This window comes from Littorina saxatilis, linkage group LG1 (genome assembly GCF_037325665.1).
Source record: "Littorina saxatilis isolate snail1 linkage group LG1, US_GU_Lsax_2.0, whole genome shotgun sequence".
NCBI lineage: Eukaryota > Metazoa > Mollusca > Gastropoda > Littorinimorpha > Littorinidae > Littorina > Littorina saxatilis.
The window spans coordinates 91277317-91278421 of NC_090245.1; positions in this window are offsets into that span (position 1 = coordinate 91277317).

The window sequence follows — 1105 nt, forward strand, 5'->3', positions numbered from 1 at the left end:
TTGTTTTTGGATCGTTTAATAAAAAAAATCATTTTAATTACAAGTTTCCGATATTTAATGACCAAACTCATTCATTAGTTTTTAAGCCACCAAGCTGAAATGCAATACCAAAGTCCGGCCTTTGTCGAAGATTGCTTTGACAAAATGTCAATCAATTTGATTGAAAAATGAGGGTGTGACAGTGCCGCCTCAACTTTTACAAAAAGCCGGATATGACGTCATCAAAGGTATGTATTGACAAAATGAAAAAAGTCCGGGGATATCATTCCCAGGAACTATGATGTCAAATTTCATAAAGATCGGTCCAGTAGTTTAGTCTGAATCGCTCTACACACACACACGCACAGACAGACAGACAGACAGACAGACAGACAGACAGACAGACAGACAGACACACACACACACACACACACACACACACACACACACACACACATACACACACACACACACACACAGACACACATACACCACAACCCTCGTCTCGATTCCCCCTCTATGTTAAAACATTTAGTCAAAACTTGACTAACATGTAAAAAGAGTGCATACCGTCCCTCTCAGTTTCTAACGTAACCTGGTAACCGTGGTAGTCAGTTATGTCCTTTGTGTGTGTATGTGTGTGTGTGTGTGTGTGTGTGCGTGTGTACCCCCGTTTCCACAGGTTTGGTTGCCTAAATCACCATAAGGCAACCATCCACACGTGGATGGGAACCTAAACTCTGGATGGCAACCTAATTGTGTGGATGGTCGCTTCATTTAACACCGTTAAATTGACTTTTTCGACGGAAAGAATGTCATAACAATGTTCAAAATAACATTCTTTCCGTCCTCTATAGGCGACGAAATAGGTCACATTTTGTGCATTTTTTAGTGCAAAATTCTTCGATGCCGGAGCGAGTACTGCACCCAGTGCTGTTGTAGTGCAAGTGCACTAGAAAGGCACTACACCCAGTGCCGCCTCTTAGGTAACCATCCACACTTTAGGTGTGTGTGTGTGTGTGTGTGTGTGTGTGTGTGTGTGTGTGTGTGTGTGTGTGTGTGTGTGTGTGTGTGTGTGTGTGTGTGTGTGTGTGTGTGTGTGTGTGCATACGTGGGTGTCGTTTCT